The 14926-nt window shown below is 40.5% G+C and overlaps 1 protein-coding gene and 1 non-coding gene across 3 annotated transcripts in view; both read right to left on the bottom strand.

Annotated features, from left to right (window-relative positions):
* Positions 1-14926, bottom strand: part of Zdhhc2 (zinc finger DHHC-type palmitoyltransferase 2) — a 61335-nt gene that overhangs the window by 39481 nt on the left and 6928 nt on the right. The gene's annotated exons all lie outside the window — the stretch shown is intronic.
* On the bottom strand, positions 965-1061 carry LOC129666545 (small nucleolar RNA SNORA26). The gene has a single exon (XR_008718597.1). It is a non-coding gene; the product is annotated as a small nucleolar RNA SNORA26 (small nucleolar RNA).

Genomic DNA, 14926 nt, shown 5'->3' with positions numbered 1-14926 from the left:
GAGGGAGGGTGGGATCGGGAGGGGAGGAGGGAGGGGCTTATGGGGGGATACAAAATGAATAAAGTGTAATTAATAAAAAATAAACAAAATAAACAAAAAAATCTAGGGAAGCAGAGGCAGGAGGATAGACAATTCTAGGTTTGCCTGGGCAGGCACTCACAAAACAGCCCTACTGCTAAAACTGTCATTACAGTTTTATGAGGAACAGCACAGTAACTTGTATAAGCCCACAGTTGACAGAGTGAGACCAAATGTCACCCACCTCTACCAGAAGCATGTGCTCTGTAGCACCATGAAACTTAGGAACACTTTCTTTTTGAGGAGTTGAACACAGATCATAGTGATCGGGAAGAGCTGGTAGGGGGATCTTCTGTGATCTTGACATACTTTTCCTGTCTTCAAAGCTGCTGGAAGCCAGGTTCTCCCTCAACCTGTTTTGTTTTACAGGAATGGAAACTTGTCTTCCTCCCTCTTTAGAGAGGTATTTTCCTCCCTCTGGAGAAATACCCTTAGCAGGGAACACAGCAAGGGGTGCTTCTGTCGATTACTACTTGCATTTTTTCAATATGCTATGAGGACGTAGTCAGGTCATCCACTTCTGTGAGTTATTCATACAGGTACAAGAGTTAACATTTCTCGTATGTTTGCATTGATACATCATCAGATATTTGCTTTAAGAAAGAAGTCACTCTAATCTGATACAGTAAAGCCCAAAGTCGTGATTTTTCTCTACTACATATAGTTCTAAACCAGAAGTCAGATAATTTCTAAGGCAGAACTGATTCATGCATGAATGCTTGTGATTGAGTGAACTCTCTTTTTTCTTTTAATGAAGATTGCCCACAACTCTATGCATTGTAATAGTGGGCTTTAAAAGAACATGGTGAAATTCCACATAAGATACTTGGAGGAGATTTTTCTTTGCTCTTTCTTTTTTCTTTTCTTTCTTTTTTTTTTTTTTTAAATCTGTGACTCCAGACAGGATCCAAATAGGAGGGGTACAATCTCCTTTCTGGGTTTTATAGAAATTGCTACGTACCACAACAACCTTAAAGGGACACAGAAAAGGGCGTGGAGGAAATTTTCTATGAGTCAGTTAGGAGCATGATTTTTAAACAGATGAAACTAAGATCCTAACACTGGCCCCTCCTCAGAAGTCCTGGGACTGGCACTTGAACAAGTCACAAGGCTGGATTCTGCTCAAGCCCTCCCGTCTATGTTACCTTGATCACAGTATGCAGCTGGCTGTGCTTTGTGAAGTTAATGATATAATTAAATAATATTGTGTCACACGTTAAAAGCCATAGTAAAAACCTAACAGTTACTTTTGGAAGATGTATTATAAACATGTTCAATATTATTATTCAGATAAGACAAATACAATTTAATTGGTGGCTGGTGTGTGTGTGTGCGCGCATGTGTGTAAGTAACACTGTGGACCACATTCAAAATGCACTTGTCTAATTTCATCTTAAATGAGTAGAATTTCTTCCTGACCTGTGTCCTGAAATAATCTGTTTTGCTCTAGAGACTTCCGCTCCTCTGCTATGCCCCCTGGCTAATTGTGTTATAGGACTCACAGCCATGTGTTGGCATGGATGGGATGTAGGACAGGAACAAGAAATTATTACCATAGTTACTAAACTGTTCTTGTGTGCCAAGAGCAAAACCAAGCCCTCTAAGAGTGATACCTAAGACCCCACCAGACTGCAAGGCTTGGAGTTTGGGTTCCAGTTCTGTTTTTTGACTACCCACACTTCCTAGACCTGCTTTTCCTGCCTCTAGATGCCATTACAATGTCTTTTTCTTTTTGTTTGTTTGTCAGCATTTTTGTTTGTTTGTTTGTTTGTTTTTACAAGAAAACAGAATTTTAGCAATTATCCAAATCATTCCCTCTACTACTGATGTCCTATCGCTTCTTTGTTCAACTCCATTAGTCTGTCATACCTAATCTCCTGCCACCATCACTGTTGCTGAGGTCTCCGATGGCCTCTCCATACTGCTGATTCTTTATGCTCAAATAACTCAGGCAGATCTAACTATGCTCACTTTGAAAAAGTTTGTCAAACTGGCTGTGAGTTTATCTTGGATAAATTCAACCAGTGGAAGCCTCGTAATAGCAGAATCTTTTGTCCTTTTAGCTGCTTTTCAAGAAGCTCACGTTCATTTTTATGGTATTGAAGATCAAAGCTGACATTGCCTTTAGAACACTGTAATGCCAGACCTAAGAGACACCTACTATTCCTACGAATGTTTCCAGCTTAATTCTAACTACAGCTTCTTCTTCCTACTGAGTTAATTTTTTCCCTATAATAGATCTGCTTCCATTTTTTTTTATTGGAATTAACTTTGGGTCCAAGCACATACTAACATGTACTCTGTGTTATCTTCAGCCCTGCTTACCTTTTTTGTGATCTTTACAAACTTTTCTGTGTGATCCTCATAGGCCATGTTTTAGGCCATTGGAATGTTTTAGGAACACTCCAGAGCCCACCTTTCTCTCCATCCTTAGGTCATACTGCTTCTTTCCAGGACACAATGCTTCTACCCCTCTGGACATTCTGAATAATACTGCCCCCTACACACACACACACACACACACACACACACACATACACACTCCAGTCCTCCCATACATGTTACTGTGATCACCATCCACAGCTAAGCTGAGCTATAATTTTGTTGTTTAAGCAACAAAGATTTAAGCAAGATCAAGTTGTACTTGATATTGAAAAGTCCTCCTACTCTCAAATTAAACTATTATCTTTTAATGTTTTCTGGAAAAGAAAAAAAAACTGACTTAAAAACCTTCGTCAAAAGTGATTCTAAAAATAAATTTGCCATTGGATTCATGTTATAATCTGATTTGTGAAGGACAGGGAAGTTGCTTCAGGAGAGAAATAAAGGGGAAGAATGAGGCTCCCAGAGCATAGAACTTAAAACTCAAAAGATGTGTCTTCCCACCTGGGTTACCATGGGAGCCAGTCCTCACTTACATAGATATGTTACATACATCCTTGATACTCTATGACCCACAGTGGATTCCCACACAGCATTTAAAAAAACTCCACCTTTCAACTAAAACAAACCACCTTTTCTACTAAAATGTAAGGTGATGATGAAATCATCTTCTTAAAACCCAGTCCAAGACTTGTGCTGCTGATGGTTTTAAAATAAAACCGTCCTGGCTTTATATTATCCTTGAGGTCACAGGTGACCAGGCTGTGACCTACCTCTTCTTTAAAATCACATCTTTGCACCGGTGGCCCTGTTCCTGAGGCTGCTGTGCTTGTTTCTAGAACACAGGCTTGAATGTGCCTTTTGAATCAGAAAAGCTCACGGGACATCAGCTCTGTGTTCCTTCCCACCCCTCAGTTGTGGCTTGAATGTCAGTAACCACTCTCTTCTTTCTCTTCACTCCATTTTTCTTTCTTGTTTCTCTTTTGGGCTGCTCGCTGACATTTGCATCGTGGCTCTACAGCGTCATTGACATTTTATCTTGGCTAGTTTCTTTCTTTCTTTCTTTCTTTCTTTCTTTCTTTCTTTCTTTCTTTCTTTCTTTCTTTCTCTCTCTCTCTCTCTCTTTCTCTCTCAACACTCAATTCATCTCTAAGGACTGTTCTAAAAATTAAATTATAAGGAACAGAAGCACTTGGCATAGAGCCTGGCATGTATTAGGGGCTCTTAGTTGAATGTGGATAAAGACGTGGCCAGAGAAATGAAGAGAGGCGTTCCCTGGTGCTCAAGGCTAGCAGTTACATACACAAAAACAGGGCCAGAAGTGCAGTAAGCTGGGAGTTTGAAGTGGTCTCAAAGCTGCTGTTAAAGGGGAATGCAGAGTTGCTAGGGCTGGACTGGGGCAAGACCTTTTAAGGTGAAAATGAAAAAGAAATGTAGCAAATCACACTCCCCCTTGGGCAAACTAAATCAGGGGAGAGGGCAGGCTTTTCTGAGTGTCTCCTTATGCTGCCCCGCTGGGTCTGCCCTCTCCCTGCCTTCCCCTGAATAGCTGAGATTACAGGAGTATGCCCACCTTGGTGAGGGGTCACATATTTCTTTACCCTACCTCTCCTTTCCTCCTGAGTTGCCCCTCATCTTCAGCAATGACACTTGGCTACCTTATCAGAGATGCCGTAACAAGGTAGCAATCTTGGCGGCCTTAAACAAGGGAGGCAAGTAAAACAGGAGCAAGATGTGGCCAGAGGCTGGGGCCTGCCCCCTCTCTCTTTGGGTTATAGTGGCCACTGCCTCTCCTTGTCTTCAGGTCATCTTCCCTCTGTTACACCATGCTTTCAAATTTCCCCTTTTATCTAGACCCCACACATAATGGAGTAGACCCTACCCTGGTGACCTCATTTTAGCTTCATTTAATCTCTTTAAAGACCTTGTCCCCTAATACAGTCACATTACCATGCCCTCAAGTTTGAAAATCTAACCTAAGACTTTTGAATGGAAACATTACAGCTCACAATGTTCTTCAAAATCAAAGATTATTTTAAACAGGGCAAAAGCTGGATAGAGATGAGAGGGAATCTGGGGTTAGTGAGGGTCAGGTGACAATGGAAATACTAAACTCCTTTTAAAAAGAAACATTTGTTGAATGCTCACTATGTGCAGAAAATGAGGTTTGAAATCTTAAACATTCATCTCATTTACACCTTATAATAGTCTGTGAGTTGGGTTATATTACAGTTTTAAAATCTGAGACTTTCTTCCAGAGATAGGACAAGTTTTTAACACCATGCAGATTATATGCAGTTGAGATCTAACTATGGGCCTACTGGCCATGTCACATGGCTTCCCAGACCTCTGATATCTGGTGCCTAATAACCATGCACTCTGCTTAGGCTTGCTGCCCTGAGAAGATCCCTTCTATGGTTGCTTCCAACGTCAGTGACCTTCGTTCTGCCAATGTTTGATACCATAGCACTTTGGTTACTTCCTCTACAATGCCTCCTCTTACATCCTGCTTAAAGTATCTAGGAACAAATACTGTGAACTTTAGTCGCAGCTAAAATATTCCAATAACTGTATTTATGGGCACAGTCTAAGTTTACACTTTACTGAGTTTTTCACTTTGAAATTGAGTACAAGCTGTGTTACTAGGAAGAGACTGGGTTGTTGGTGACAGAAAGCCAGGGGTGTCGAAACTTTCAACGTTACCAATGCAAAGGTAAAGGGATTTAACCTGGCGCACGTAGAAGGCCCATTCCTGCTTGGATAAGCTGATACTAAGGGGAACAGAACATGGGTCTGCCCTGACTTAGAATCTCCAGTTCTTACATTTGTGAAAATATTAGAGCCTAGGATTGTTTCTTTTCTGCACCAATAGCAGGACAACATCTCCATTTTTTTATTAATCACAGCAATGACTCAGCTTGAAAGTTTCCTCCTTTAAACATTTTAACTGTACAGGACAGTAGGGTTAAGTCTCAGCCTAGCAATAGACAAGATTCCTATTAGAGCCCAGTCATCTAATATGCTTGAAGAACTTTACACCTGATGAATGCAGTTCCTCATTCCTCCCTTCTTCCCGGTTCTGGAAACCACTAAATATTCTAGGCACTATTTCTCTGAGTTTGGCTATTTTGCATCCTTAGAATCAGTGGAATAAGTATTCGTCCTTGTGACTGGTGGATCTCGTTCAGCATAATGTTCTCAAGATTCATACATTCAACTACTGCATATGGCATAGTTAATATTCCTACTTCAGCAATTTGATGTTCATTCGATTGCTCCAAGTATCAGTGTAGTTCTTCTGCAGACGGTATTAAGAACTAAGTTAAGACTAGAAACACATTCACTGACTGCACTTAAATCATTAAGAGTGGGCATGTCTTTCAACTTATCTGCTCTGGGAGGGAAGCGAACAGTATGTTATGGCTCACTGCCACTTTCATATTCACATAGAAAAAAGTGATTCCCAATTCCCATCTAATGAGCAGTGTAGATAAATGGGGACATCTGAACTCTAGGCTAGTCCCTTGATGTTATTATTCTGGTTTTACTCAATGTGAATCCAATAACCTTTATCTCAAAACAGACCAGATTAGGGGCCAGCAAGGCGGCTTGGAGAGTAAAAGCACTTGTTTCAGAGTCTGATGACCTGAGTCTGATCCCTCAGAGCCACATGTTAAAAGAACACTCTCAAAAATTGTCCTGTGACCTCAATCCACACAGTGTGACACATGCACACACACACACACACACACTAAATAATGGTAATGTATACAAAAACGAGATTCTCAGTGGCAGCAAGCTGTGCAGACTTCAGTGTGGGTGCAACATTTTATTTAACCTGCATACACTGGCAGGGCCCTCCATTTTCTATACATGCCCACAACTCAACCTCAAGTTCAAATAACCAGGGAGCCTTTACAAGTCCAACCCTCTTCCTTCTCAGTTTCAAACGCTTTTCCTTAAGGGAAAACCAGGAGGGCCATGAGAAATTTCTTTGCACCATGGCAAGTATGGTGGATGCTGGACTCTCACCAGTTCTAGCTGGTTCACATATAATAAGCTGTCTAGGGTCAAAGGGAAGGCCAAGAGGACCTATATCCTCAGGCATTTTCTTCATTAGAACCAAAAAAGGCCAGGCTACTCGCATTGCCCAGTGTAATTATACACCAGCTTCTCGTTTATGTTTATATGTATATATTGTCTTAGTTCCTTTCTATTGCTATCCTAAAATACCATAACACGGCTAGGACTTAGATCTTGATACACAAGCACAAGGCATAGAGAGACTAGTTGGGAATGGCATGAAACCTCAAAGCCTGCCTCCAGCCACACACCTCCTCCAATAAGGCCCACCTCCAAATCCTCCTTAAAGAGTTCCACCAGCTGGGGACCAAGTAGTCAAAATATGAGCCTAAGGGGTACATTCTCATTCAAACCACCACATACACATATACATAGCAAAATTCCACTATCGAAATGTATATGAACAGAGGGAAACAATTTTTGTCATTTAAAAAAAAAAATGTCACTCCATCAATTTTCCATTATCTGGTATGGTGACAAATACAATGAAGGATAAAATATATTATTTTTTTCTTTCTCACTACCAGACATTAGTTATTTCATACATTAGGAACAAGCAACTAGTGCTTCTTCAAGGAAACACACAACTTCCTAAAACTAATCCCACCCCCTGGTTAGTAGTCGCCAAGCATGGTTTGAAGACCAGAGAATACACACAACATATTTTTAAATTAAGCCAACATTTCCAGGTTCATAGAAGTTATGACCCTAGATGGCACTTCACAGCTCTCCAGAGAAAGGAGCTACACAAGGCTACAATTCTAACTGCTGTGCTCACAGTGCTCCCTGGGACAGAATTTACAAGGCTGCACTTGAAGAGATAAGGTGGGATGGAAACAGGACTAGTCCCCTCAGTAACTGCTACAGTTATGGCACCGGGAAACAGCCTCTGCTGCACACACACTCCCTCTTCAGTGCTGGACCACTGGGAATCAGGATTGCCTTTGGAGACCTCTCCGTCGCAGGGTCACAAAGTCCTTGAGGACCTCTCCTTTTTTGTGCGTGGGGGGAGTCATGCAGCTTGCATTATGTGATCTTTCTTTGTTTCTAGGCTGCACTGCACAATGTCTGTCCCTTCTCAGTAGAGCAGGTTGTATCCTTATCCTATGAATCATTTCCCTACAGCATTAGCACGGTCTACCTGGCAGTGCCTGCTGTAAATGATGGACATTCTCTTGAAGTCAGAGCAGGTTTGACATCATCAGTGCAGCTCACAGAGGACAGGGGTTACTACAGCAAACAGGGCAATTTCATCCAAAAGCACCAGACTGCATACCGGATATGTTCCTTAAGATAATCGGGAAGCTATGAACTTGTTTCAAAGAAGGCAGTCATCAATACTTGAATTTTTTTCCTTTGCTCAATGTGAGGGGTCATCTGCTGGGATAGACCTTCACTTTGGGCTTCCAGGACCATTTCCCTGATCTCCAGCCCACAGGCACTATAGAAATGTCATTCATGTCATGCATTCATGAATCATGGGCAGTCTTTGGGTTGCAGCTCAGGATCTAGGTCCTAATGAATGCCCATAGTATTAATTCAAGTGTACTTTTTCCCACACTTTTCTTGTGTTCATCCACTATCACTGTAAGCCAGCAGCTTAAGTTTTCTGCCTCAAGCATGCCTGATGGCCAGCATTTTCATGAGTGCCCACAACCCAGTAATGAAAGCGTCCCCACGGGTAAGGTGGGGACAACTCCCTGTCCCTGTCCATGAACTTGCTGCTGAACCATGAAAGGGCAAGATAGAAGAATGCTGACACATTTCCTGGGTACCCTTAGAAACTTTCACACTTGAACATCTATTATAAGCACTCTGGAGTAATTTTCCACCAAAATTACCTTCTTTGGAAAACCTTCTTTGTATAGTAATCCTTTAAAAAGTAACAGAGAATGATCATACTTCTTTAAGAATTCCATTCCAAGATAGCTCAAAAGAATTTAGCCCAAGGATACAATGGGTGTTTATATGCACTGTTGAGGGCAGCATTATTCACAATAGCTAAAATAAAACAATTCAAATACCCATTGACAAACAGAATGTGGCATATACATGGCATATTATCCAGTCTTTAAAAATAAAATTCAGTCACATGCTACAATATATCTGTATGTTTTCTATAGCTATCATAGCTTTGAAGACAATACATTAATGAAGCAAACCAGAAACAAAAGTTCCTCTCAAAGGAAGTCCCTAAAATGGTCATTCTCAAAGCCAGAAAGTTGAATAGGGATTGCTAAGGGTGGGGCTAGTATTGTTTAATATGTACAGAAACTCAGCCTGGGAATTTATCCTAGAGATGATGATTATGGGTAAAGTAATTGGAATGTACTATTAAACTGTACACTTAAAAATCGTTGAAATAGTGGATTTTTATGTTACATTTACCACAGTAAAAACAAAAACCACCTACTCCAGGGTCTATTTTCAACCACAAGTAGGTTAATATTGAACTTTAGCTGAAGTGTTCTCTCTTACCCTGGGAAGTAATCCCAGAGTGATAAGCAGAGAAACACAGCCAGGCATCTGTGCTGGTGAAGTGGCTCATTCATGATTCTGCCCAGGGTTCTCGGGGCCTGAGAATCAAAAGAATGCCTGGGCAAAGTGGCCACCCCTTTCTCCCGCCCCATGACCTTTTCCAGTCAATAGGAAATAAGTTACATTCAGCACATTCTTAAGAAGGTTGGGCAAGGAAAGGAAGGAACTGAAACACATTTTGGAAAATCATTTGCAAAATATAAAGTGAATAACAATTTTAGTATTTTTAAGAGGAATATTTAGTTATCTGAGAACTACAAAATTGCATAAGGGAGTGTCTGGACAATGCTGACTCAGCCTGTGTGCTTCCTGCAAATACATTTTATTTTATTTTATTTTTTAGTGATCACTTCTATAGGTATATCAGTTCATATAATTTACCTAGCCTGAATTGTAGTTATTATTACACATAAATGTTATCATTATATTGTATTGTCCTATCAATTCTCAAATAAAATCTACGGTTAATTCACCTAATTCCTTATTACACATAATGACATTCACAGTGCAGGAGGAAAAACAATTGCATCCCTTAACATATGTGTATAAATATATGTAAATAAATACGAACATAAACTTGTTTGTATTTATGAACATGAATGGTCAAATGATAATAAAAAAAAAAAAAAAAAAAAAACTAGGCTCAAGAAAGACACCATGTTCTTTGATTTCAATGTCTACCATTCTCACCAGGCTCAATTCAACAAACTCAGATGGCATTCCTCACCCATTCATTCATTCCTGGAAGACTAATAGACTGTTTTTCTCACAGGAATGAGGACTATCATTATGCACATGCCAGGCATGCTCACTGCCATGAAGTTCTTCTGCATTTCATCCCCAGATATTATGAGTCCAGTGATCTTGCTTTGGAGCACTGCACGTATCTTTTCCTTTGCCTGACTTGCATATCTTCTAGCTGTAGCCCCTCAATGCTTCTCCATCTTCGCTGAAACTTGGATTTTCTCCTGGCCTTCTCAAGCTTCTTGCTTTTGTTGTCATTACGTTATTTGTGGGTGTGGGTGTGGGACGGGGGGTGCTGTTGTTTTGAGATAGGGTCTTGCCAAGTTGCCTAACCTACCTTGAATGTCCAATCTTCTTATCTGTAATCACATGTGCTGAGACTATAGGCAAATGCTAATATGCGCAGCACCCAATCCTTCCTGTTCTTTTACTTTTTGTCATCACACTATTGTTATGGTCCAAGAATCACTGAAGAAAGTCTCCAAACTCAAGGTGTATGCAAAAGCAAGGAGCATTATTTTCTGCAGAAATTTTCCAGTTTGCCGGGGCCACTATTCCTTAGAATGGGACCATGAGTTGAGCACAGAGGCTCAATTTAAAAGCAATTAGGAACTTTACCTCAGGTTTACTGAATCATTATACTTAGTTCAAGCCCATGTGTTAACCTTTAAGCTGATTGGCTGCCTTTAAGCTTCAGTTTTCCCAGAAACTGTTTTTCTATGTTCCAAAAACCAGAAACTTGGGCCTAGTTAGGCAAAGTTGAAAATGAAGCCTGTCATAGAGTCAGATTAGCTATACAGATTGGGGCCTTCTGGGGCTCTCTTAGGGCTGTGGCGTTATTAGATTTCTCAACTATGGCCTCTCTAACAGATTACATAATCATTTTGTCATCTTTTCCCCAATTCAAGTGTTTGCCATTTGGTTTTTGTCTATTTAACACAAGCCAAGACATATCTGGAAAGAGGAATCTTATTTGAGAAAATGTCTTCTTTATTTGGCCTAAATACAAGTCTGTGTTTATGGTCTTGGTTAATGATTGAGGGGTGATGGCCCAGATTGCTGTGGGTTATGTAAGGAAGCAGGCTGAGAATGCCATGAGGAGCAAGCCAGTAAGCAGCACTCCTCCACGGCCTCTGCTTCACTTCCTGCCTCCAGCTTCCTCTCTTCACTTCCCTCAGTAATGAACTATTATCTGGAAGTGTAACCTACAATAAACCTTTTCCTCTCCAAGTTGTTTTTTGTTCATTGTGTTTTATGTCAGCAATAGAAATCCCAACTAAGACAACGAGCAACCAGTAGGCGTTTCCGAATGATAAATTTAAGCTGTTCAAAATTTAAGGACGCTTGAAAGGCATTAGATCCTTGGGTTTTGCAGTTACTTATTAAAGGGTAAGTATTTGAAAACCTGTAGTGAATCCATACCACCTCCCAGTCCTGTATATCTTACTTCCTGAAATGTACTTATTTCTGAAACTAATTGTAATTTATGAAAAATATGTTATAATGAAAGACTTGATTAAGTCAAACTGGTCTCTGTCCTTCGTTTTTTCCTGTTCCCTGGCCTCCCTGGAGAAGCCCTGGATAATCAGTAGTCAGGGTTAAGTACATAAATCCCTGACAGCCGTTCTCTCTAATTCATGTCACATGGGGCTGCCACTTAGTAATAAACTGGATCATACATTAGCCCTGCAATTCAGAGCAAGCTTGTGACTATCAGTTGGAGACTGAAATCGTTTTTTTTTTTTTTTTCTTTTTCCTCCTCTATAACTGATTATCAGGCATCTTTCATTACAGCTTAGCCAACTGTTTTCCAGCAGGCTGCCTCTCCCACTCAAGTACTGCTAATGTGAATTACATGTATTTTACAGACAGCATTTGAATCGTGCCATCTCTACAGACCCAGTGAAAAGCCATTCTGCAGAGGCAGCTGTACATCTCTTGGAGAATGAGAATAACCTATAAGCCTCCTTCCCCCGCTCCAAAAAAATTATGGGATCATGGACATAAGCTAATCTGGATTTTTTCATTTGTTTTCGTGATGGAGAAAACCCCAGGAGGTCTCAGACATGCTAAGCGTACACTCTACCACAAAGCTAGGCTCCTAGGCCCCAGTCTGGATTTTAAGTCACTTCATTCTCAAAACACACTTCAAATGCAATGAAAACCTATTCTTTTTTACAAAATGCACAAGAAACCAATTTCAGCTGCACACTAAAAAAACAAAAGAGAACTATTTCACTGAATCACAAAAGATGTGAAGTTCTTAGAACTACATGAAGTCTTCATACAGATTTTATATCTATTATAAGATGATCCTGGAGACTTAAAAACTGATTCAAAGCCATTTTATGCCTTCAAGATTTTGTTTTAAAAGACTTATAACAGGGGGCTTTTGCCTGTTGGTAGTGTTATTTTGTCTCCAGACACCCTGGGGGTGTCTTGCTCTTCTTGGTGATGAAAGGCAAAGAGACCATTAACAAGTAAATTAATTAATTGTACAATTGATTGTACAGTTCACAAAGAAAAAAATCTTAGGACACCATGGAGAAGCACTAGCAAAGAATATAGCTCAGCCATGTATACAGACACTTCATTTGCACTCTTCTATGTAATCAATGGCATATCTAAAATGAGCTACCTTCAAGTGTGCAGAGAAAGACTAAGATGGCAAATGCTGCCAGTACTGACTCTTACTCAACCGTGTCTCTCAGACAAAAATGGATTTGGGAGGACAGCATGTTGGAAGAAAGGTGTAATGAGGAGATTCCCAACTGGGAGATGGGACAGGGTGTATAGGATCAAGATACATTGTATATGTGTATAAAACTTTCAAGTAATAAATTAAGTTAAGTATGGATTTTGCAGTGCTTTTAAGCACTGGTATTATAAATACAATTTAAGAGTCACAGTCAAAAATGTGGTTATAATTCTGAAAGAGGAGTTGCCAAGAATTACAGCTGTTTTGTTGCAGTCATAGGATTCTAAAGAAACTAAAGCAATTTGGCATGACAGCAGCACATACCTTTATTTCCAGGATTTGAGATGTTGAGGAAGGAGCAAAGGTCTTTAAGCCAGGCTTACTTAAATAACAGTCTATTTCAAACTAGGGAGTGACAGAAGGAGGGAGAGAAGTAGAAAAGGAGGGAGAGAGGGAGAACAGAACAATCCAGGCAACTACCTACTTTACACTAACCCCCCAATCCTACTCCCTGCCCTGATAACTTGCTCCTTTCTATTCTTAGCATCAGACTGTAAAAAACAAAATATGTAAAGTCCCCTTAAAGGGATCAGAAAAAAAAAAAAAAAAAAAAAAAACCACTTTCCAACAGGTTTTCAAATGGAGTGTCAAAATCCCCAGTCAATGACATTTTGTGATTAACTGTCTTTAACATTTCTAAATAGTAATAACAGAACTTTACACATAAAAAGTCTTTCTCAAGGAAAATATGCCTGAGAGTGGTTTGGGGTCTTTTTTGTTTGTTTTGCATCTTAGAGACAAGACCACTTTATTCATTAAATTGGTTTTGTATGAAAAAAAAAATAAAGCGTCTTTCTAAAGCACCTTTGGAATACTGCTGTACCAGCAGACAGCACGGGGAAGCTATGTCACGTTCTACTTAACACTTTCATGCTAGAGAAAACAGTTATTTCTACAGTCATTATAGACTGTGCACTGCCATCTCAGGAGACTCCTGAACTCATCACCTTCTAAGGAAGAAGTGACTTGACTGTCAAAACACGTGGAATCCACAGGATAAATAACAAAATTTAACTTAGAGTTCTCCATGTGTATGTCTTTGTGTCCATTTGTTTCTGTCTCTTTTTCTGTGTCTCTCTTTTTCTGTGTGTGTTGTATGTGGTGTGTGTAGTGTGTTGAATATGTGTATGTGAGTGTGGTGTGTGTGTGTGTGTGTGTGTGTGTGTGTGTGTTGATGGAGACTGAAATTAGGACTCTATACAAGCTACGCAAATGCTCTACCAGTAAGCCCATAAGCAACCCCCAGTCCACATTCTGCGTAATTTTGTCTGCTTTTTAAATTTGTTTGTGTCTCAGTGGTGCCATTTCTCAGCAAAAACCATCAAATGTCCATGTTTCCTGAACCGCTTTGCTCCCTCCTCGCCATGGGAACAAAATCCACAGCTCAGCTTGTTGTTTGTGTTCAAGCCTTTAATGTAGGGACCATGTTTACTGTGTGCACAGGGGCATCTTCAGTGTTTGATAGCAGCCAAGGCAGTGTCTTCTTCAGAAGCCCATTTTTTTTCTGGCATACTGTTAGCACTGCTTCATCCACCTTCTCATGGCTTCTGTAAATTTTCTAAGATACATTTTCCCCCAGTCTTCTCACAGGCTCAGTGAACAGTATTCATGAAATTCCCAGCCTAGTTCCAAAGACTAAATAAGGGTGGCGTTAAAGTGGTCTATCCTGCATGGAAGCAACAGGGAAGCTGACCCTTCATCCCGAGTTCACAGCAGGAGCAGAACATCTGGTCATAATCTGACTGGGAGATATGCAGATGGAGTCAGCATAACAATTTGAAGGCATTATGGCTGATGTGCTTTCCCTGGGTCTTTTTGTCTTCTTCATGGATTATCCTTTCATTCTGGTCCAAGGATCAATCTACAACTTCCTAGCAGTTCCCTATTCCCTTTCTGTCACCCTAACACCTGGCTGTGGAGCTAGCAAGAGAAAGGCAGCACTCTTCCTTCATGTCCAAGCTGAAGGAGGCAGGTATGGGTATGCTGGCTTTTATGAAATGTCTCCACTAAGCTCTGCAAATAATTTCTGTGAAGGGAAATGCTTGCCAGTTACCAGGGTTCAATGGATGAAGCTTCCTCACCTATGGACAATGATGACTGTTCATTCTTTCTTTATTTCTCTCTCTCTTGTTTTTTTGTTTTTTGTTTTTCCAGACAGGGTTTCTCTGTGTAGCCATGGCTGTCCTGGACTAGCTTTGTAGACCAGGCTGGCCTTGAACTCACAGAGATCCGCCTGCCTCTGCCTAGTTTGGGCTAGAACTGAAGACACATGGCACCACTCCCAGCTAAACTTTTTACACACACACACACACACACACACACACACACACACACACACACACA

The sequence above is a fragment of the Psammomys obesus genome, unplaced genomic scaffold, assembly GCF_907164565.1.
Source record: "Psammomys obesus unplaced genomic scaffold, mPsaObe1.curated_primary_1811, whole genome shotgun sequence".
NCBI classification, from domain to species: domain Eukaryota; kingdom Metazoa; phylum Chordata; class Mammalia; order Rodentia; family Muridae; genus Psammomys; species Psammomys obesus.
Note: the sequence above shows the minus strand (reverse complement) of the source record. Positions and strands in the feature narration are given on the sequence as shown.